The following is a 24893-nucleotide window of genomic DNA, read 5'->3' on the forward strand; positions in this document are numbered from 1 at the left end:
CTTTTATTTTTTAAAGACATCAATTCGTATTCATCACAGTGTACGATGACAAGCTCAATATCCGTGCCTGCTGCCGCCGCCGCACGGCAAACAATGTTAATCAAAGTGAATCAAAACCGACGGAAGGAGTCCCATCAAATTCGGAGTTCTGAATCACAAAATCATCACGCTACATTTAGAACTGACAGGTCGAATTCATCTTAGTCTACGGAAAAATCTCAAAAGATTAATCTTAGTAGCAAAGATTTGAAATTTTATTATTATAACTTCAACTAATATATGGTTTGAAATTAACTCCAAAATCATGAACACAAAAATATATCAACGAAAACTCATTTAGATGGTTAAAAATTTATAAAAATGTAATTCCGATTTACTTTCGAATAGATATGATTTTAGTAATCCTATGAGAACGCATGTATTTCACATATAATTTGCCGCCAACACCAATGATACCATGAAAGTTTTTTCCTCGTATCCTAATTCCTCTATTCTTCTCTTAGTCTATGCCGCTGAGCACCAGAGATTCATAACTGCAGCATTTTTTTTTAGATATCCTGATCTTTAATTCTGGCGGAATTTTATACCAACGGCAGGGCAGATTTGCATGTTTATTATGTCTCAATAAAAATGATACGAATTTTCAAGAATAACAAAATAAGTCGGAATTGTGTTTATCATTCCTAAAGGCAATTACCTTCTCCATTTACCGGAGGCGAACTGATATCGCGAGATTATTATATGTAAGGGTTTCCAATCAGTACAGAAATAGCATTCTTACTCTCCCAAGCGATTACCAATAAGTTCTTTATCTTTAGAAAGGAGCTAAAAAAAGCGCGTGGGTGGGAAAAGTTCGAAGATGAAATTTAGGCGTGGCCAGGTGTTGAATGATCAAGGCTGAAATACGTATTATCGGCATGACACTACCAAACACTGCCTGTTACAATCTTACAGCCCATGTTAATTTTAGAATCTTCGTGCACAAGTGGGCTTAATTTTTAAGCAGTAATCGCTTCGTTCAAATATTTTAACTCTGAAAGAATTACTTTAATTTTCTCACCATGCAAACAAACTCATTTCCAAAGTTTCCGCTTTCTATAACTTCTATCGCCTTTGCCGGGTGCATACTATAATAGAATTTGTGATGCCGAGAATAAGGTTTACTTCAAAAATAGGATTACTCATGGTTGGAAAGGAAATGACAATGGCAGTATGATCTCCCGGGGTTAAACCATTAGGACGTCATTGCTAGGAATGACTTCTTCAATGATATGATCAATTTTATAAAATGGAAGGCACTCGGCGTCCAAGTTTAGATTCAAATTACGATCGGAATATTACGAGGCCCGAGAAATGTAGGCGTAGGAAGAGAAATTAATGCGGCTAAATAATATGAGTCGAAATTAGACTCGTTGTGACGCAAACTGTTCACAGCTAACCGTTTCATTCGATGAAAATTGTTCGCCGAAGTTTCAACCCACAAAAAGCACCCAAATTTGGGACGGTAACGGCACCAGTAAAACTCATGACACACATTCACCCGACTTGGAATACAGCCTTGCCACCCCACGGCAACGACTCCCTCCACATCTCATGCCTCAAACATTTAGCTCACGCACGGGGTTTTATGCTTTATAAATAAACGGAAAAATTTATATTTTGACAATTCCTCCGAAAAATATCACGCGAATCCCACGATTGGTCAGTCGAGCGTTCATTAGCATTTGGTATATCTAAATGCTTCTAGTTTTGGGTATTAATAAGGGAATTATTTTATTTCATAAAGGCTATCAGTGAAATTATATTTTTTCAACGAAATGGTAAACTTAATATGGTACATTTTTGTAGGCTTCTTTCAAATTTTCTAACGACTACTCTTTTCTCACTGTGCTGACTGTAGTAACAGGTATTTAAACTTGCTATAGATGCTGCTTGCTACATAGAAACTAATGTTTAAGACAAACCTATGTCTTCTGCTTCGACAGACTTCGTATAATTGGAACTTCTCGCAGTTTCGTAGAATTCTGAAAATTTGGAGCTTACCACAAAATGATTTTATTTGTCTGCCATGTAATTTTAAGAATGGAAATGTGAATTTTTTCACCAAATTTGAGATAACTACGTATATAATTGAATTTTTTTGGTAGTTTTCTAGGCACTAAAGTAAAATCTATCATCAACCATTTACTGTACTCCGTCTCCACGGAAAAGCTATGATATGGTATAGATATAGTTGTTCAATGTAAATTCAACTATAGACATTTTTTTTAAATTATAAATTTTTATTAATTTCTCTTACCGAGTTATTACCTCAATAGTATCCCACGTATTATTTGTATGATGTAATGAATGATTAAAAAGTAAAGCTGATGGAGAAAGCTACATGTGCTCTGCGTGACCGAAGGACACACAATATGCAAAACTAATAACACTTTTCCTCTCTGCAATCGAGCGAGCAACCACCTATTTGCGTCCCTATCGCCATATTTAAATATAACGGCTTTGTTGACATGAGTTTTCATCGCTTAACAGAAGGAAAAATGAGATGGTGGGTTCGCTTTTGTAAATTACTTAGTGATCATGTAAAAATGTAGACAAATGGATCGCTCCAAAATTTTATTTTTAAACTCATATGCATCGGGGGGGGATCGTGTTCTTCATCTTCGAAAAAAAAATATCCATTTCAATTTTGAAAATGGTAATGATCACATGACTTACTTCAATGGGGTGATAAATAATGGTATACATGAATATTCATGGATAGGATAACATCAACTGCTTTGTTGGTTCTGGGATGTAAGTCGTCCAGCTGTTGTTAAAACGTAGATCCTAACTTAACAAAAACTTAATTTCCGGGTATGTCACATCACAATTCGCCGATTTCACGGTGACCCCTTTTTCAGACATAACCTTAAACGAAAATTATCTTTCGATGCTAAGTTTTTTTTTAAGCCTGGAGTCAAAATAACTTATTAATAACTAAAATTAGTATTGGCAACAAAAGCATTTTGACAAAAAAATACAACCGATCATTTTTCATACTCGAATAAAGTAACTGCTCGTTATTAAGATAGGGATAAATTCGACAAATAGAAGTTATGCATGATTAGTCGTCAATCCTGGAATTAATTGATGGTGGAATTCTTTGAGTTCGATGGACGAAAAAATCACCTAGAGAATCACAACCAAAAATTTGAATCGCCATAAGGTTCAAAAAAGTCTATATACACATATGTTGGAAACTACTGTCCCATTTCACATTCAACAGTATTTTATATGATGAATTTATTAAATGGCTACCAACACAATAATTTTTATGCATAAAAACATTCGCTATGACCAGGATCAATTTGAATGACTTTTTACAATTTAAAATGGTTGCATTATAATGCGCATTAGAGGATGACTCCGTTAAAAGTTACTGTTGCGGCATATCCTACATTTTTGTGGGATTTAAAATACCTCCTTTAATTGTTTTACATTTTTCAAATGTATTTCAGAATTTTTTGGTAGTTATAAATACAGTTAAAAATTCATTTTGTAAGTTTTGACGTACAATGGACTATTTTTAACCCGACGACTCTCAAATATATTTTGTGTCATATATGTTATCGAATATATCCGATCAGAGAAAACTGAATGCAGATATTCGCAGATAACATGTTGCGCATGAAATGAACCAGAAATTTTCCGAAAAAAAAGGGTCTCTGAATTATAAGTAGAGGTTTCAATCTTCCTTATTCAGAAACATGGAAAGCGGACTAATACATGCCATTCCGTCGGGTCCCAAACGATGAATAATGTATTATTAAGCACGCTAACGTTCAATTTTAGTCTCCAATTGCTGCTGTTGATAGAGCCCCTCATTCATTGAGAGATATTTCTTGTTTCATAGTTCGGTGTTCCAATGATAGAAGAAACGACTTGTTTAAACTGAGAACCGGATGAACTGCTATGGCAAAAGAGCTTATGTGCGTAGACCTTGCGTGAAGATTATACGACAAGGTTGACTGAATGAAAACAGACATTTTTTCACCCTATTACTCTAGCTTAGCCGACTGAATCCATTGATTTGAAAATTTCGACAGCGTCCACTTACGTATTAAATACTTATATGTCTCTAAGGAAAACACTTACGGGTTTGTTGAAAGCAATGACTACTGGGATGATTATGATAGTAAATCTTACCGATGTATACGTCTTATAATAGCCCTGAAAACTATTAAATATTGTCAAAACCTTAAAAGAACATAGACGTCACGCGCCACGCTGAATTATTACTTCGAACCACATACTTTTAATCTCCTTTCAAGCTATCCAAATTTTCTTTGTTTTCTTCCCTCTACTTCGCTTAGCCAGCATTATTCCATCCATCATAGTCTTATCAGAACTCATTGCCTATGACTATCTCCCCTATCAATACATTCTGCTGCCTTTGAATTTCTTCCAACAATCCTCTTTCTTCCCCTATCACCACCTCACTTCGTGTCCACTTCCATTTCCATATTCCCCACGCCGTGTGTTTTACTTTAGAGCTTATTTCAGCTATTATTTTCTACGTTATTATCTGATCTACAACTGAAAAACCCTCCAAGCGACGTTTATATTTTTGCTTTAATGATGGAGTTTCAGAGCCATAGAACACTACACCATGTGAATTGTTTCGTTATCTTTTATTCAAGTCATCAGCACAAGGTATTTGCCATTAATTCCCTCCTCTTTGTGAGTACTTATTTCGCTGGCGTAAATATGAATCTCATGTACATTACGTCCATTGTTCTCTAGGATGCGTTTCAAATACGTGTATATAAACTGTTTTACGTAGCCAAATTTAGTTCATCCCATTTCTATTCTTATTTTTTCATATTTCTTGAGAGTCTCAAAACTAGTTTTGTTAAAACCTTTACTGATAAGAAGATGGGGACGTGGTATTCCAGAGTGTGGAGCGCTAGACTTTTGACCGGATGGACCTGGTTTGATTCCGGGTGATGACGTTAAACCTCTGACTATCATTAACTTAACAATAGGTGAGATATACCCTAACCTATCCAACCAGCCTTCGGGTAGATAACTTTAGTATATAGGAACAGTTATGAATATTCCAGGACGCCTGATCCACTTCACGCCGTTAATGGAAGTATTTACAAGTTTATGACGGAAGCGCATATAACTTATGACTATATCAAAACCAGCGGAACAAATGCCGCTAAGTCAGTGATACGACAGAAATATCCTATAAAAACGAAGGCAAGCTCTGATAGCCTCAGCCAAGATTTTAATTAGGTAACGTCTTTCATTGGGGAATAGCGGCCTACGAGAGAGATTGATAAGTCTAGCTCTGGCTGCGTACCTCTAGTGATCATGCCAGTTAAGTAGTAAAACTGCACTACTTCTTCAAGTGTATCTTTCCCTCGGTTTATTTGAATATTTATGTATCATCCTTGCTTCAACTGCAGACCAGTACCTTAATTTTAATTTGACCTTGTTCGGACTTTTCATCCCCTCTTCATACAGAAAAGAATTGTCGGCTGGACATTCCATATTTTCTCCAACGGTATACAAGCGATATGCACATGATTGCCCTTCTCATATATCCCTTTATAAGGTACAAGTACGTGGTGGCCTGGTCAATCAAGTAGGAGATTCCATCTTTCCATGCTCGTAGCACTCGGTTATCGCTGTGCAACTATTTTTGCGAATATAACGTTCGGAAGATGAAATATTGTGATTTAATGGTCAATGAAGTCACGAACACTGAAAATTAATAAAAAAATATGCCAAGCGTGTAGTCAGGTATCCTTAAGCATTGTTTCCTGAAACGTGCATTTCCATTTATTTCTAATGATGGCAGTAGACTTATCGCGGAATGAGTCGATCTAAGATTGCTGAACGCATATCATCGACGCAGTTTGAATTCGAGAATTGCTTCCGGGTTTATAGCTAAATTTGCATTGAAGAAAGATATCCGAGGCCTTTGTCGAGATAATTCGTGAGACGAAACAGTTTGGCAACTATTACCACTCTATCTGAGTGTGATTGATACTTTATTCAGAATGAAATCCAGTCCCTAAGGTGATTGAAATAACCTGCGTGGGGATCATTTTTCAGTGATAAACTTCTTCAAATATAATCAATTATTCACGTTGCTTAATAATGAAATAAAATTCTTGCGTTTCCAGGTGGTAATAAATATTACAAATGAATCGCGACTCGACTCACCGTTATGCATAATAAACACTGCCAAAGCTAGCATAAAAGTCCCCGTTTTATTACATTACTGCGGGAAGTATCAAAGGTGTCAACAATGATTCGTAAGACACAGGCGTAAATATGCTCATATAATTTTGCACCAATTTTAGGTTTTTGAAAGACAAATATTCCCATTTTGTCGGGCAATCGATGGTGAATTTAATACCGTGACTTCCAACTACATTTTCTCAAGTTGAAGGTGAAGCCTGAAGTTCAGAATCAACCCGAATGTGCTAACATTGACATTCTTGTCGCTAAAATCTGAAAAAGAAAAAATTATTTTAATTGCGAGTAGACATTTTCGTATCCATCGCACGATTTTAAAACTAACTGTAATAAATAGTTTAAAATGTAAAAATGGAGGACCCGAAAAAATATGCCTAGTAAATAATTTCAGGAGCTTAGGTAAGAGTTAAGCTTAAGATAAAGTTTGAACATCTTTATCTGAACTCGGAAAGCTTTAGGCTAGCACTGCGCATGTAAATAATTGTTACTAAGTTTTCAATCAACTAAATAAGAGACATATTGACTCAAAAGGATGAGTGCAAGAAGATGTGTGCAAGAATATTGGAAAAAATAAAATAGACGGAAGAAAAAAAACGAAGTTTTCAGTATGATAGGGGAAGAGCAAAAGTTACTAGGGGAAATTCGAAGTAGACAGGGCAAGTGGTTGCAGGAGATACTGAGAGGTAACGGGATGCCGAAGATAGTAATCGATGACAGAATGTTGGGAAAGTGAGGCAAAGAAAGAAATATATTAGGCATTTTCGATGAGACTGAAAGAGGTAGAAAGTAGGCAGAGTTCAAACGATTTATTGCAATATTCACTACGGGGGTTAAGGATAGATTTTTCCTCGTTAGTCAAGGATTATAATTACAGTAGTGTACATTAGTTCATCAAAAACGTAACTTAACTCAGAAAACCACGGGAAATAATCAATCATTCAAACGAATGCTGAATCATATTGATCGTAACATTTATCTCCAAAGAGAAAATTTAGACGCTTGCATTAAGAATTTGGATATTCAAAAAATCCCTGAGCCAACCGCAAGGAACTGAAAATTTCAATCAATGTATTTCGCCATCAGAAAACATAGTTTCAATCATTAATGCTGTTCTCATCAATATTTTCTCAACCGATAGTGAATTCGGGATCTGTCGGGCAAACCACAGTAAACAAACCGAAGGTTAGTATGATAGGCGAGAGTAGAGCACACTTAATATTGAACTCTACGGTGTGTGAAGTTCACGTATCAGGGGAATCAGCTCCTTCCTCCGTACCGTGATCAATTAGACTACTAGATTTAAAAAATTATGTGTGCTACTTTCTAATAGAGGTGGGCCTGCAATTAAAGGCCTCAGTGCATTAATTAGATATCAGCTAAAAGTTACATTAAAGCATTAGCGTAGAAGCATAAAAAATGTCACTCCATGTCTGACACTCATTAAGAATGAAACTGAATTTTGAATGCCACATAACAACAGAACTAGGGAGGATTTCTGTTAATGATTGTAACACCCGATAGGAGATGGGATTGGAAATAAATAACGTTACTCAAGGAGTGGCAATGAGCTGGTTTTTTGCACTCACACCTTAAGAATGAAGAATAAACAAATAATAGGTGTTTTATGGGTTGAAGGTTTCTATCAAGTAAATAATGAAATCAATGAGTAAAAGGATCTATAATGAATATACATTTAAGGAGATGTGTGTTGCCAGTAATATGTTATACTTATAGTCAACATCTTGCCTAGGGGCTAGGGATTCATGATTTAGAGAAGTTTCTGAACCAAATTGACGTTTTTAGACTAATTCTTCAGGGCATTTTAGAACGCGGGGACACCTCACCTAGCACAAAAACTGTTCATAGAAAAAAATTTTCTGTGATAAGCTAGTGTGCCTCTTCACTCATGGTGAATATTTCTAAGAGACAGTATTCAATGAATTATTGTAACCTGCATACTATGTATACATTAAATCATCTTGTAACATTATTTCCATTTCAATTGAGGTGCTCTTTCTACGTTATTCTGAGAATAAATACCCTTTTCACCTCAGTGTTAAGAAACTAAACTAGATAGCTCAACAATGGTATTTTTAAGTGTCACGACTTCACAGTCACCAAACCCATACTATATTACGTACATTATTTTCAAGTTTTACTTCTCTCATGGTATATGGCACATAAATGGTGATCGCACAATGATTCAATAAACTCTCGTTTTGAGTACATTCATACATAACCTTCGCATCATTACCTATCGGGGCAAACAAAGGAAACAAGCCTAATTTTAAGTTTTACCAGGAGACATAACACCCTTTTACTAATTTATTCAATACCGCACTATCCCATTCACTCGTGTCTCATCCATACATTATTTCGTATACACTCTTCTGTTCCTGGACATATAATATTACACTTCATCTACATGTATATCTAGTCTTTTCGACCACATTTACCCACGACTTCCTCATTTTACCCTTTCCTCTCAATTAATTTACAGTTACCTCATTTATGTTTGCTGTTTTTATTCGCATCAATTCACTCAATATTATTAAAATAACAAAGCAGAATTCTTTTCCTAATTTTATATGTCCATTTCATCTAATCCACATCATTTCGTGATCATACAATCCTCTTTTCTAAACAAAGCAAATAATTCTCAAGTGTCCCGACCGAATTATTGTCATGCCATCCATTCCCAAGCTCCATTTTCATTCAACAGTGTGAGGATGAGTACACTGAATTGTCATTTTTGCTGCCTTATAAGAACCCTCATTTTTATAGGTCAGCCTCACAGTAGTTAATTTACAAAAGCTACATAATACATGAATAATACTACATAATAAATACATACATGTGTGTGAGTATATTTTTATAATACAAGAGCAAAAATAATTTTATAACCTTTTTTACGAAAAAGTTGAAAATAATCTCCCTAATTTCGAGACTACAACACTTCCTAGGGGAAAATATTTAATGCTCAGGGTGCAGTAGGCATTCCAAATTAGTTTCGGAAGTATAAATAATATTTGATCAAAGCCAAAAAAGTTTTTCAAGGGAGAAGGTACACATTCGCCTCTCCTACCCTTAGGATCCGCATCAGACTCTACATAATACTAACAACAACGTTTCGGCCGGCAAACGCACGTACTTTGATCCTTTCCTTCATTCTATTATCTTACGCAAACATCCTGCCACGTTAAACAAAATCATTGTCTTTTTCAAAAATTTTACCGTTAACACGCCATTTGTAATCATTCTTCCTATTCTCCTGGCCAAACTTACCAAGGCACTTCCTTTTTGGAAAAATTTTACCCCCTATTTCATTCTTTCTGTTACCTCACTGAAGCTATCCAGAAATCTGTAAAAAATATTTGGCCCAGTCATTAATACTGTACTGTCGGTGCATAAGAGGGTGGGTACTTTTACATCTCCAATCATAAAACCTATTCTATCCATGATGCAGCACATTTATTCACAAAAACATTGGAAAGCCGAAATGGCAAGACGCATCCTTTTTTCACACATTTCACTTTAAACCAATCTAGCAACAGGCCATATTCTCTCCGCGTAGGTATTGCTTTCAGAGCATTCAATAACCGCTTATTTACTCTAACTCCTTTGAACACCTTCGACAGTATTCCTTTATTCACTCCGTCGAAAGCTTTCTCCAAATCAACAAATTTATAACAAACTTTGTTAAGCACATTATGCATTTATCAATTTCTCGCTGAAGAGCAATCATAGATCCTGGCATTTCCCACCAGGCATATATCCACATACTGCACACTACAAATTTGGGCTAGTCTACCTTTCGTACTCTTCCACACAATTTTGTCGTACAATCAACATAATAAGTGCTACCTAATTTTTGCACTTCATGTTAACCCCTTCTCTTAATGCAATGACACAATTATCGCATTCTTTCAATCTCCAGATATAACTTAAGTTTGCAGACACAATTTAAACAATTCGCACAGGTTTAGGTTTATATTAATATTATCACGAATAAGAAACTTTCCCCCGCACTTCACTAAACGCATTATCTACGCTTGCATCTTTTCCATCCTTCAAAATTCTCACTGCTACTAGAAACTCATTTTCACATTTACCAATTCTCTCGCAGCCAATTTCACCACCTAATTCATTTGGCTCATTTTCATTCTCCACGTCAATATTATCATCACTTGAAATAATAATACATCCATTTCATTTTCTCATTATCAGTAAATTGAATCATAAAATTTGAACTATCTTGGAGTAGGCGAATTAGCGAACTCGCGATGAATTATTATTACGCCAGTCGAGCGTTTAAGATAGGTTTTGGGTGAACACCGAGTTCCCACCGCTACATTTCAAAGCCTCGTCTAGCAAGCCACAAGGTGACATCCTACGCTGCAATAAACTCTTTCAACATTCCGCATACTTTCCACCTCCATGCATCCCGTCCAATCTCCTCCCTTCCTTGCTTCCCCAATGTTCTACCTTCTGTCACAGTCTTCAGCATTCCGTCATAAATCAAAATGCTGTAATCCCACTTTTCTTGCCTCCATTAGATTTCTTCCAACCGCCCTCTCTCCCCCCTCAACATACCGATTGCTTCTTCGTTTGTTTTCTTCTCCGCCTATTTGAGTTTTCACATCCACATATCTAACATCCTAATGTAAATCTTATCATCTTGCCTCAACGGCAATTTCCGCGCCGCACTTAATTACGCTCCGTGTCAAAGTTTACGTCAATCTTTTCATAACATTCTTCCTCAACGTTTCTGTTATCAAATTCCTCCTCGTAAAAGCTACGTGATTAATTACAAAGTAAAAAACGTTTTACGGCATTTTTTTTACCCTTGACCCTAGGCTTTCTTCTTAAAAGACATTCTATTTCCTCGCGTGGGAGTCCGACATCCAACTTAAGCTGATTCCACGAGGAAAGGCCGGAAAGGACGCTAAACGCAAAGCCTGCTAAAGAAAAAAACTTCGCCAGCGTTCCTTCGTGGTAACGATATACAGTATCTGCACTGAAAGTGGGAGGAAACTTAAAGGAGCCATATTAGAATAACATGAACCTCGCATCGCCGTCATTTTACGGAGCGTCAACCCTTGCCCGACTCCTGTCCTGTTGCATGAAAGAGCCACACTCGCCACGGGTGAGATTACGTGAGAATTGCTGCTGTGGCACGCGATCTCCATGTGTCACGGTGAAGGATCGATGTGCCTGAGGACCAAAGCAGCAGCGGCTGTCAGGAACGTTGGGGATCACTCACGACCCCAAGGCAAATTTAAAGACTCATGCGTCCCCCAGAGGCCAGGTCTGAAAAACGTCCTTTAATTCATGCCCCAGAATGCTCGATATTTTCTCCCTCGAAGCAAACATAATGGTTAACTTCTTTCCCAATTCCCGGAACTGAGAAAAATCTCTATACACGCTGCATTCACCTGCAAGACATTTTTCTCAATGAACCAAAGAGCGAATTTCACTATTTTCTCCTTGAAAACTGATTGGAATCGATATTTTCACAACGTAACAAAAAAAATACAGATAATTTATTTCGCATCTCCCGGCACGCAGAAAAATTTAATTAAACTGCGTGTACCTCCCACCGATAGCTTTTTGTATAATGAAGTGAGCAAAAACTTTATTCTTCGATCGAAAAAATACAGTCAGTCCACAAGCCACCAGGGAAACTTAGAAATGTTCTTGCCAGAACCAAGGACCCAATCGGCTTTAAGACCCCAGGTATTTACCAAGTCCAGTGTGCCTGCGCAGACGTCTAAATTGGAGAGACATTGAGACCAGGTTAAAAGAACACCAAACACTTTACTTCCGAATTCCAAATACTACAGGCAAGCTAAATATAAAACAGTGGTAATTCAGCAAATCACTTCGCACGTATTTCATTTCAAAGAGCTGATGAACTCTATGGAAGAAAAAATGAGGCAATGCTCTTTTACAATGAAACTGTAGAGTATTGAATTTAAAGTTGGGTACTCTTTCAATTTAAGCACACACCATTTACTTAACTGTCATTGGAACACATTAGAAATAGAGACTCATTTATGTGAGAAAATGTTTGGGTGTGATAAGTAGAAATTTCAGGAGGGGTTTTTGATTAACTTTAATGTGGGGAAGAATTATGGGTGAAAACAGTTGGTAGTTCAAAATTTCACTTAAAAAAACATTTTTTAACCAAAAGAATTTATGAAGGCTGGAAATGTATTTTGCTTGCAAGCGCTGATACCTTTTCTGATGAATGTCAACAGTATATTTTAGATTTACGAAATAAAACAGATTAAAGAAATCAAGTAACAATTTCAATTGTGAAAGGTCAAACAAGGTTAACTCTGTTTTTGATGCAACAATTTCAGAGTGTAAAAATCATTTGCCTTGGGTCATGGCGTATGATTTTAACACTCTGAAATTGTTGCATTTAAATGCATATCAGCCGATGACTCCATTCCAAGTTACTGTTGTGGCATCTCCCACAGTTTCTTGGAAGAATAGCAATCATGCTCTTCAACACCCAAAGCATCATTAATAATGATAATAAAACTTAACAAGGGAGTATACTTAAAAAGACCTGAATAGTACATTTATAATGAGGTTAGTTGTTCATTGTACGAAGAATAAATAAATAAGAGTAACCATTGCGACAAGGCTTTAGTGTTTTATAGTGTAGTTAGATGTCAGTTGGTGATGTAACTAACCCACGAATTTCTAAAATTTTATGCTAGACTTTACACAGTGCCATAAGCGTATGCATCCACAATGTTGGTTCAGTAAATATTCAACTCAATTTTTTTCATTTATTCCTCCTTTTCCAGATCATATTACATTTAATATCATTTTGTCCCCATTAGTTACAGTGTTCATCTCGAAGATGCCCAAACCACAAAAGGAGATGCCATAATAAATTCACTAACTAGAAGATACCTGCTCTGGGTTACACAGAACTAGCTAAGCCCATAAATAGGGAATGGATTCTGGAGGTTAAGATAATCAAATGATCGCATTCACCAATCACATTTTAACTCTTATCTTCCACATCCATCTTCACACTCCCAACTCTTTATACATATCAGTCTTGGTGGAACACTTTCAATATACAATAAAGTATCAATTATGATGAGAAAAAATTTCACTACAACAAATAAAAAATAAAGTATGAGGGCTCTTCATAAAAGAGGGAATATAATTTATTATTTGTACATTTTCCTTTGCCAAACTTTAATTTCATGTTTTGTTGCTAGCTAAATGTGAAATGTTTATGAGGTTAAAGTAAATTGACTCCATTATGCATCAGAAGCAGCCATTGAAACATGTTCAGTTTGCCTACAGCAATGTTGGAGGTAACATATGATGAGCACTGGCAGAATTATAATGATGTTTTCTCAGGTTTTCTACCGGGTCAGACCCTTCATCTCTACAAAATTTTGATGAATGATTCACTCATCTTCTCCAGGGTAATGTCACTTCCCCAGGCCTAATCCCTCTCTCCTCCTATAGAGCACTTAGTAAATTCTCAACTTGAGAATAAAAAGAGCTGTTTCCATAGCAAATCTTTATGTTGGCTGATTGCTGTTCAAGTTCAATGTTATTTATTCCATCATCATGTATGCACTTAAGTACATAACAGTAGCATAATATAGAGACTATATAACAAAACAACAATCCAGAATTCACATTCAAGGAAAAAGTTCCTCCTTGAAGCTGGTAGGAAAAATCAATCCAGGAGGGTTCTCTTAGGGTTTCAGCATGGGCTGAAAAATGTTAGCTATATATGCTCTGTCTCCAAGGGCCAAGTGCCAGCTGATTGGTTTGTAGAACGTTCATTGCTTTTTCAACACCTAATTTGCTGTCTGAGTTTCTCTTACCTCATATTCATTCCAGTATAAGGTTCCACATGCAACTGAGTTGTTAACTAAAATCCCTATCAACATTATTGCTTTTGAGACAGATTTCAATATCCTTCTTTGTCAGCCTGACCCAATAGTCTTGCAAGTGGCTAAATAATTTTGCGTTGTTTCATATAATGATATATAGTATCATAGCATGATCATAGCTAATATGCCATGCTCTGCAACTGCTGACCTAAGCGATAGTCTGAATCTGAGATGGCTCCATTTTAGCTTCAATGGTTTCATCTCATCCATATGAACTTCATTACAAATTGAAATTTTGCTTTAACCTAAATAAATCATCAGCCTAAGCCTTGCCTATGTTATGCTACAGGGGTGTTATGGAGTGCTTGCTCTTGTGTATGTAGCTACAAGAATACACAGGACATGATTTTCAATGTTTAGAAGGGGAAGACAATTTTAAAGGAAGGTGGACCTAGAGCTCCAATGCTCTTATGGAAGTATATATTGGCACTGCCATTACATTGTCAGAGAAGATCATCTGATAGCATCAAGAGCACTCTCAGAAATGTTGAAAATTTCTTTGGGTGCGACCCACATGTAGCTAAAAGAAAGATTGCACAGGAGATATGTTTGCGTGCAGTGAATTCTGTGATTTCATATCTGAACAATAGGATGATTGTGTGCAAGTTTTCTCACATTTAAAATTATTATTACAGGAAGATGAGGAGTCCCTTTTGAAGTTTATCACTGTGTATGTAACTTGGCTAAATGATTTCATTTTGAGAGCAAACAGGAAAGCTCCGTCCATTGTCTAAAAATCATAAGTGCGTCTTCTGCTGGGATTATTATAGTTGAATCATGTTTTGATATTCTGGGAATGGTGTATCAGCATGTCAAACCAGCACACACAACTGTAAATGGAGAGTTAGAATTCAATGTAAATTCTCTAGGGCCATACCACTGACAAAGGCCTATATCTTAAAGCAACAGGCCAGGTGTTATACCTTGATAGTGTATGGCTACACATTGACCATGTTTTTGCTGAATATTTTGCAAAAAACCAATGTTCAGTGTGTTCCAAACCCATCCTTTAGTCCAGATCTAGCCACATGTGACTTTTCCCTGCTCCCCTATATGAGGAAACACCTTCATAGAATGCATTTTCATCAGAGGCAGGTGTAGGCCAATTGAATATTATTTAACTTGTAATGGCTGCTGCTGATGCAATATTGGACTTACGCTACATATGACCCATTAAGCTAACAAATAACAAAACAAAAAATTTTTCTAAGCGAATGAAGAATAAAAAAAAATGTATAATCACTTTGGACATCCCATGAACAAAAAGACTACAAAAATCAATTATCTGTAATTCTATTAATATAACACTCACTCTAAAGAGAAAAAGTGGAGGACATCAAAGAATGTGGCCCTGATGTAGGTATAAAATTCCAAATATGCATAATTAATGAAGTATTCTAAGCTGAAGCTAATGCGACCATGATGCATATTCTCTTCCCTTTTGACATTTTTCACAACCTTAAAATGGAAAATAAGGACATAGATGCCATAAGAATTCTTTAATTTACTCCCTTATTTGTTTCTTCATCCGAACCCTCGTCTTTGAGAGCCTTAATTTTTCAACATGAACATATTCTGGATGGCAGTGACTACAGAATGAAGCCAACCATTGCATTTCTAATGTAAAATATATGAGCCATACAAATTCCTTCTAAGAGTATCTAAAAATTAAACATCAGTTATAAAATTCTCCACCAAAACCACATCATTCAACTGAAAGTTTGGTGCCATAGGTAAGTAGAGCTTTAATCATACTGAGCCCAAGGATATATTTTATTCATAAATTCAGGGTACCTACATAAGTATGAGGCCAGTTCCTCCCCCGGTGCTATCTGTGGTTTCTAAGTACGTTATGGAAACCAGAAAATCATACTGCTCAATTTGGGTGGAAGTATCCAAAGGCAATAAATTATCATAAGTAGAATAATCCAACAATAACATCTCCATTAAGCAAAATTCACATATTGCAAGATTGCAATTTGCATGTGCTCATTCATTTCCTATAAATGAAATCACATTAGTCTCAATCATTCTTAAAGTTCTAAAATAAGTACCGTATGTCAATATATGTTGCAATTTGTTTCCGAATAGAATTAAATTGTAGTTTTATACCTTCAGCAATCATCATTTTTCTTCATGGAAATTGGTCCTGTATCTAGCGGGTTAGATGCTGAAAATCCTTATGTACGTTTTACTCATGAAATAATGCACTTTCAAATGCACAATCCCACCAAAAACAATCCCAAGAAATGATATAACACTAATCATTCAGAAACTTGCATTTTATTTTGTAATGTAACTTAACACTCTGCATACGATTTCCCTGCACAGAAGTACTGTTGCACCAGAATAAAGCCATTTCATTTTATTTTGCTTAAAACAAGCTAATGTAGACATTCAAGTGCTAATTAATATTTTGAAGTAGACACCAACCAAAAATATGATGGCAAGAGTGAAAAATGGTTTAACTTATAAATAACAAGAAGGTATAACAATAAGTATATATAGCGTTCCTGGGATATATTCAAATCTATCTTCTGAGCTGCCTATGGCATAATTCAAAATTTCAGTTGAATTAATGATCTTTGATACAACCAATTTAAGGCTAGGATTGCTGATACAGCTATAATTTCTAATAAAAATTAAGAAAATGAGAGGTCAAATTAAGTAAGTGCAGATGACCATAAACCTAAAAAAGTAAGAAGGAAAAAACTATACAATTCAATCAAAGAATAGATCACATTACGCACTTCCCCCATTTGGCATTTCCTCAGTGATATGGCACGTGGATTTTTGAACATGGAGATATAGTTTCAATGAAATATTATCAGATGTTATTCTAGGGATATGAAATACCTACATACACAATGCTAAGAGTGAATCTTGAACTTAGCCTATTCTTAACTTATTGTTTACCTAACCTTATTACCTAACATTGTACAATGATATTAATCGCAGATAACATTCATAATTAGTGAAGATGCATTTATCTATGGATAAACCAGTAGGAGAATCTCATCAATGCAAAGTTTACTTTTGAATAGAATGAAAGAATTACGGATATCAAATTCTGCTATTTATTAAGTTTAACTATAATCTAAAAACAGACAAGTTTTGGCCTTTCGCATTGAATTATAAATATGGTAGAGGAATACCCACCTAGGTGGAAATCAAATCCCTGGCCTCTGGGTTAAAAGAGACCATGTTGTTAACCTGCAGCCCTAAGGGCAGGCAATTTAAGAATGGATAGTGCCGAAAATTACTCAGCCTTGGGTGAGAAAGTTTTAAAATAATACTAAGAAAAATTGATTAGGTACTTTTGCCATATTTTTAGAACTGGAAAAAAATCTGCTTTTATATTTTTTTAACAAATATTGATTTTTTTAATTTATTTCACTATCTCACCTGTACTGCGAAATGCTTACGTATAGTATATTCACTGTAAAAGTACACAATAGTAGGCCTACTCATCTTTAAATTTAAACTTGGCACCTAAGTAAAATTTTTTTCAATCATGTATAAAGTCTCAGTAAATTAATAACTATGTTAACCTACATATCCATACTGTTGCAAACTGGACCAAACCTCTGAACCTGACTGAAACTGCAAAATGACACCCCTGATGCGCCTTATGTCTACGTGTCGCTGGGACTGCTTGTGTCATTAACAGCGGGTAAGGTGCAGTAGAGTGGGATTAAAATTAAGGGTGAATGTTTAAACAAGCACCTAACTAATCTTTTGCAAAATGAAAATTAAATCATAATAACAATTAAATAACCTCATTTTCATTGATATAAATCTTTGAAACTGAGCAAGAGTAATTGAAGTCTAGCAAAAATGCATCGAGTAAAAAAATTCATTTCAAAAGCATATACCACATAATATATTTTTAATAGAACTTTGTTATTTACTAATGTTTATTTAACTGTCATAAATCCCATATTCATATCTAATGAGATGGTCTATAAATGTTACATAAAGCATTTTCATTCTTGCAAGCAAATGAATCACATCACAAATTAATGCAAATACCATTGACAAGTTTCACTCCAGAATATAGAAAATACACTAAAGTGATACAAAATAATGCCATTGTAATTGCTACAGACATTAACAAGAAAATAGGAATGTATTATTATTATTTTAAAAAGAGATGACAAGTTGATAGTCACTAAAGAATAAAAGGTGCTCTACCGAAGACTGCTCCTATGATAAAAAAAATAATGAACTACTATTTCATCTATTACTATGGTTCTGGCATCACATTAAAAAGGGCAAGTGGTTTTGGGGATTTTAAAATTTCAACCTAGGAAGAACTTAATTCATATTCAGCTTATTTTTTTACGATTATTAATGTTGCATTCTTATTTGAGCATTGTGGATAAATAAATCATGCAAGTCTAGTTCCAAAAAAGACCAAGAGTCACTTTTAATTAATTTTTATTTTCTTTAATTCATTATTGATAATTATTATATCAAAGCAATATCTGATGGTTATCAGAATATAAAATAAACAATAAATAGTAATGGTTAACAAATACAAAATAAGTACTTATACTGAGTGAAAGGCAATGTTAAATGATTGTTTTATACTATACCTATCTCTAATTTATCTTGAAGATGGTAAGTGAGAGTGTAAAAGAAGTTCATTACATAATAATTGTCTATCTGAAATGAGAATATGACAAACAAAGGGATATTTACGTATCCAGGTAACAAAAGGTATATTTAAAAGCATGCCTATAGCCTATTAAATAGGTTAATATTTTGAGTCATTAAACTGCATAATTTTCTTTGATATTTTTTTCTTTATCACATGTATCGAACTCAAATTCAGTCTGTTTGCATTATGACATGCATTTTCAAATGAGGTCTTGGTTTTTGATTAGGTACTTGACTCAAGAAAGAAATTATTTGTATATGATACAATATCCAGGTTATTTATGTGCAAAAACACCCACATCTATTATGGTCATGTGTGCGCAAATTTCTGAAGAGTTACCTATATGAGTTCTTAAGAATGAATGGGCCTACCCAACATTGGAAGTTTACTTTTGTCACTATAACACCAAATGATACTATTTCACATATTGAATTTTCTCCAAAATAATTTTTAAATTGTGAAGCTCTTTAGCTGCATTTTTTGTTCATCATAGCAACATAAAACATAGTAAATATAGCTTTCACCTTAAAATATTTAAGTGTAAAAGCTGGAGTACATATATAGTTATAGCTTTAGCTAGTTATATAGTTGTCATACACATAAAATCACATTTAGCCGCCTTTAAAAGCTTGAGTTTTCATAAGCAAAAGTAAAATATTTTATGATAAATTTTGTTTAATATCCCTAACCAGAGATCATTGCAAGGTTCTTATACTCAACACAGAGTGATCCAAAATGTGAGCCCACAATGTTCTCTGTGGCAACATTCAGAATCCTCCATCAACAACCTTAAATTTTGCATAAATTTAAAATTAAACATTAACAATCATATAAATTTAACTTTACCACTCTTAAAATAGCTTTGGTGTTTAGCTATGCATGAAGCATCTAGCAGTTGAACATTTCTCTTGTATTGAGCAGGCATCTTTAGGGGTGAAGTTCTTGCTGTGACTATTTCACCTTCACATAATACAAAAAACTCTTTCATCCTCAGCCTCTTTTGATCATATGCTCCAGTGGTAGTTGTTATTTGTTTCATGCAACGTCATCACTGATCAATTTTATTACCACTTGCCTCGGTTACTTCACCGTGTGTTGGAAGTGAACAGCAAGATTGACTTTATCAAGACTGACAGTGAAAAAGTTAAAGAATACAGTGATGAGATCAAAGCATAACGAAAAACAATCACCTCTAGAGCTGTGTGCCACAGAAGAGATATGATGAATAGGGGAATTAAAAAGAGCAGCATTACTTAGACCCTGAAAATTCTTGCTGTGAAACACACAAGAAAGTGAGCCACAAAAATGCTGCTCATGTAGCAAATATCAAAAGCAGCCTCAGCATCACCAGCAAACATTTACATTTTAGTAAAGTCCATTTTTAATCTTAATGAAGTGGAATTGACTCACTATAAATTAGAAATTCTTAAAATTTGGATTTTAAAACATGTTGGTGACGCTAGTGTTTGAAAGCATTACAAAAAATTTTACAATCTTCGCATGTAGAGAAAACACTAAATGTTTATTTTAATCATTAGTGTGGTTCAGGAATTTTAAGAAGCATTTTTATTGAAAGTTACATGTTGCCACTGCAATGCATTTCCTGAGCCTAACAAACAAAACTTTGTGTGTGCTTGCAATGCATCTTACACAGAAACAGCAGTGTGCGCCCACTGCACTGGCTCTGCAATGTGTTCATCAATGTACTTGGAAGGTCACATTCTTGTATTGAAGAAAAATAAATGTTATATCACGTGCATAACTATACTTTAAAATCGGCAAATAATTCTAGAAATATAATTTTAAAAAATACATACATATTTGATGAAGCAGTGTCTATGTTTTTTATGTCTAACTGTACAATGCATCTTAGTATCACAAAAATTAATCTTTTGATCTTGTTACAAATGAAAAATATTGGAATAAGGAATTGGAATATTATTCTCAAAAAATTTACACATTAACACATTTTGGAAGAGTGAGTAAAATAAAATGGGAGTTTCTCTACAGACAAAAGTTGCAAAAAATAATATGGTACAAATCATATGAGAACACATGAATGATATTATTTATTGATGGCATAAAATATAAATTTATAAATATTCCCTGATTAATAAAAACTTGAGTTCTGACTTCTTTAGAAATACTGTCAGATATTTAAATATGTAATGGTAAAATATACCATCGAAATCTAAGTAAGTTAATTAAAGAATTAAAGCCAAAAACTCAAACAAGTATGTAGTTATGTATTTCATGCTTATTTTAACATTATTGTTTTTATAATTGAAGATAGGGTACTTTACCTTTCAACTATGGCAATAATGTAAGAAAATGAAGTTCCTCTTCCATTTACTAAAGCATATTATAATATACAAACATCTACAGTCAATTAAGCTCTATCATTATTTAATAGTTCATTGAATACTGCTCATGATCATCAAAAGTTTGAAAATCAATATCAGAAAAAAATATACTTGTTGAAATATTATTCAGAACAAAAATTGCCATTAATGCTTGTTCAAGCATATTCTGATATAGCTCTATTAAAAATAAACTGAGTATGAAGAGATCTCTTTAGTTAAACAATTTTATCAACTGATAAAGAACTAGCAATAATCTTCTCAATTCCACAACAAGGAAAATGCTACCTGTTTCTCAGTATTAATGAAATCATAAAATTTCACAGATAAAAAAATTCAAATCTCTTATTACTCGGGTTAAATTGAATTAAATGAAGAATGTCCCCATGAGGGAATTAATATTAAGAAATCATTTTATCAGTTATATTATTTAATAATCTATATAAACTCTGAGCATATAAGAAACAATGTTTTAAGAACAAATGTATGGCAATCCTCTATGAAATTAACTTTGATTTGAAAAGGAATCAAATATTTTTCATGGCAAATCTCCATATATTTTTGTACATCAAGTACATTGGTGGAAATTTTACCAAACAATATTAAATGCATGCTTTTTGGAATGAATATTCAATAATGCTATGTTTTTCATTTCCTTGTAGATACGGAGGATTACATGAAATCAAGAATATTAGACCCAACACGGAAAACTTCCAACAAGTTTACGGACAAAGCTACAACTTGGGCACCAGGTCAACATGCAATTTTTGACCTAAAATACCAATTTTTGGATTACCTATTTGAGATACTTCAACTTTATGACAAATTTAATAACATATTTTTATATCACCTGCAGATGCTGGAGACTACTTGGAAAAAAAGCTTATGCGAGATAAAACAAGATTTCAGACAAAACTTCAAGAGGAAAAGGAGAGGAAAGATAAGGAAAAGGAGAAGGATAGGGAGAAAGAAAAAGAGAAAGAGAAGAAGAAAATAAAATCTAACTTATTGGAGGTGACAAAAAGTGAAAAGAAGAAAACCAAAAAGGATAAGATAAAGTCCATAAAAAAGGTAGTGAAGAAAAGCAGGAGGGAGGATGACTCTGACAATGACCGATCAACGTCCCCTGGTGAAAGTTTGTTGGATGCCCTTGCTGTGGTCCATGATAGGACCAGAAAGCAAAAGTTAAAGAGGACTCTAATTTCACGCAAAGCTGCTGGCCTGGCCACAACAGCAGACCTCATCGCACTTGCTGAGGCAAAAAAAATCGAAGAGGAAAGTAAGCGGAAGAAATCAGCAGAGAAAAAGCAGAAACCAGAGGATGAAATTGAACCATTAGATATTGCAAGCTCTCTGGAAACACTAAAACCACCAGATGATACCAGATATATGACTGAATCTCCTATAGGCTCAGACTCAGATGTTGGTGCTGACTTGAAAATTGAGGACATTAAAATAGATGACTCAGCTAGCACAATTGCAGATACATCAGTGTACGAGACAGAAACAGAGCCCGATGACATTTATGATGACGCAGGTATCTCTGCAAGTTCAGTGTCACTGGATGATTTATTGACAGTTGCATCAGATGAAGATCCTTCTGATGTGGCTTCAATATCGACTATAGCCGACCGGAGAGTGGAGACTGAAGTATCAGTTGATAAAGCACCCAAAAAAACTGAAGAAAGTGCTGTGATTACCCCTGTACTTACTGAGTTACAAGAAGGAGTTTGAGTGATGGGTTTCCCACTGATTATGAAACTATGTATATAATATAATGAACCAAAGTATGAATGGACAACTTTTTGGTACTCCACATATTTAAACATAAATGTGCAAATATTTCAAAGAAATATTGTCTCCATGCATGAGTGCTGCTCATGAGAATTCAAATAATATTTTTAATACAACTTTCATTCCAACCATACTCATGTATCAAACTCTTTATTATTCTCTTTTCATAAAAATGCAATTTGTACATACAAATCCTTTGATATTATACAAATCACTTTATACAAATGTTAAACAAATCAATATGTATGGATATATAAGTTCTTATAAAGAATTGCTATAAAAAACAATGAATGCGCACATTTAATTCGAATAAATAAAAACTTTTATTACCCTATCTGAAAACTTGAAAAACCTATAACACAAGGATCCTAATTTATGTGATATAAAGCAGCATGCAGTGACGTAAGTTTCCTATGGTTTTCTACATGTATTTCCTTAATTGATTTTACATGTATGCTCATAAAAAGCAATACATACATATATATAAATAAATATACATATGTATATAAACCATAAACACAGTAATCAACCCGAAGGTCGGTTTGGTAGGTGATGGCAGAGTTCACTCAGTACTAAGCCCGACTGCGTGTGAAATTCACACATCAGGGTAAGGGGGCCAGTTCCTTTCCCTGTGCTGGTTATGGTTTCCCAGGAAGACCTGGTACCCGAAAAATCACATAGCTTGGGTGGAGTTGCAGGTGCCCAGAGTGCCTTGCCCGGGAATCGAACCCGGGACCCTCCGGCCAGTAGTTCAATGTTCTACCCCCTGGACTACCGCGACCCACACATATGTATGTGTGTATATATATATATATATATATGTGTGTGTGTGTGTGTGTGTATATATATGGGTGGTGGTAGTACAGGGGTAGAGCATGGGACTATTTACCAGAGGGCCAAGGTTTGATTTCCGGACAAGTCTCTCTGGGCACCCTCAACTTCTACCAAGCTTTTTCGAGGCACCAGATCTTCCTCAGGAACCATATCTGGTACAGGGGAAGGAACTGGCCCTCTTACCCTGATGCATGAATTTCACACCCTTTCAGGCTTAGTACTGGGTGAACTCTACCATCACCTACCAAACCGACTTTCAGGTTGATTACTGTTTCTATGGTTTGTTTTTATATATAAATATATAATATTTGAATGAGTGTTTATTAGAGGTAAATATTATTCATGATAAAATAGTGGTATGGGCTTAAAATTTTTGCAGCAGGTTTGGTTTGATTATATTTCCCTTGATATTACTGACTGTGGTATTTAATATTCATTATCGGTCAAAGCAGAGTGATTCAAAATGGCAATTATAATTTGCCATTGGATAACAATTTTAAAGTAGCTTTTTGTTGTGCAGCATAACTAAAGTTCTGAACTTCTTAACAAATAAACTAAAATAGAAATACATTTAACCAAAATATTGAAATATTTAGTTATTTCTAAATTAGTTCCTCTGAGAAGAGCTACAGCATCCATTATTATCCGTGCTTTTATATGTATTAATGGAGCAGAAAGTATAAGAGGTATGAGATGAACTGCGGATAGAAAACTATCAAGAAACTCACTCATCGCCTAAGCTGAGTCCCACTTCGGGCATGGGTGTTATGTCAGCAATTGGGTCACCGAAGTGCAAAGATAACACCCATGTTCGGTCGCCATTGACAAGCCAGAAGCTCATCAAGTTCCCAAGTGTGCATAAACCACCATTGCGGTCGGGAGAGCAAAAAATATTATATCTACATTACTTGTAATTGAGATGGGGAGTCAAAAGTTCGTCAAAAGATGACTGATATGTTAGCTCTAATAGTATTATAATTGTAATATATTATTCTAGTTATGTAAGACCTTACCCTAGGTATGTCTTATCCTCTTCCCACAGAGAGG

General features: G+C 34.9%; 1 protein-coding gene across 1 annotated transcript in view; it reads right to left on the reverse strand.

The window, feature by feature from the left end:
- Positions 1-24893, reverse strand: part of LOC139697660 (piRNA biogenesis protein EXD1) — an 84639-nt gene extending 59746 nt beyond the window's left edge. The window contains exon 1 of the mRNA XM_071596469.1: positions 24860-24893. The gene's annotated coding sequence lies outside the window, so the exon portion shown is untranslated. The remainder of the gene's footprint in view (positions 1-24859) is intronic.

This window comes from Hetaerina americana, unplaced genomic scaffold (genome assembly GCF_022747635.1).
Source record: "Hetaerina americana unplaced genomic scaffold, ioHetAmer1.1.p SCAF_8, whole genome shotgun sequence".
Taxonomy (NCBI): Eukaryota; Metazoa; Arthropoda; class Insecta; order Odonata; family Calopterygidae; genus Hetaerina; species Hetaerina americana.